The sequence below is a fragment of the Bison bison genome, unplaced genomic scaffold (genome assembly GCF_000754665.1).
Source record: "Bison bison bison isolate TAMUID 2011002044 unplaced genomic scaffold, Bison_UMD1.0 scf7180017864235, whole genome shotgun sequence".
In the NCBI taxonomy this organism is placed as follows: Eukaryota; Metazoa; Chordata; class Mammalia; order Artiodactyla; family Bovidae; genus Bison; species Bison bison.
In genome coordinates this window covers 771,717-771,926 of record NW_011494807.1, presented here as the reverse complement: position 1 = coordinate 771,926, position 210 = coordinate 771,717, and positions in this window count along the sequence as shown.

Sequence of the window (210 nt, the reverse complement as noted above, 5' to 3'; positions counted from 1 at the left end):
ACAGCTGCAAGGAGATCCAACCAGTCCATTCTGAAGGAGATCAGCCCTGGGATTTCTTTGGAAGGAATGATGCTAAAGCTGAAACTCCAGTACTGTGGCCACCTCATGCGAAGAGTTGATTCATTGGAAAAGACTCTGATGCTGGGAGGGATTGGGGGCAAGAGGAGAAGGGGACAACAGAGGATGAGATGGCTGGATGGCATCACTGAC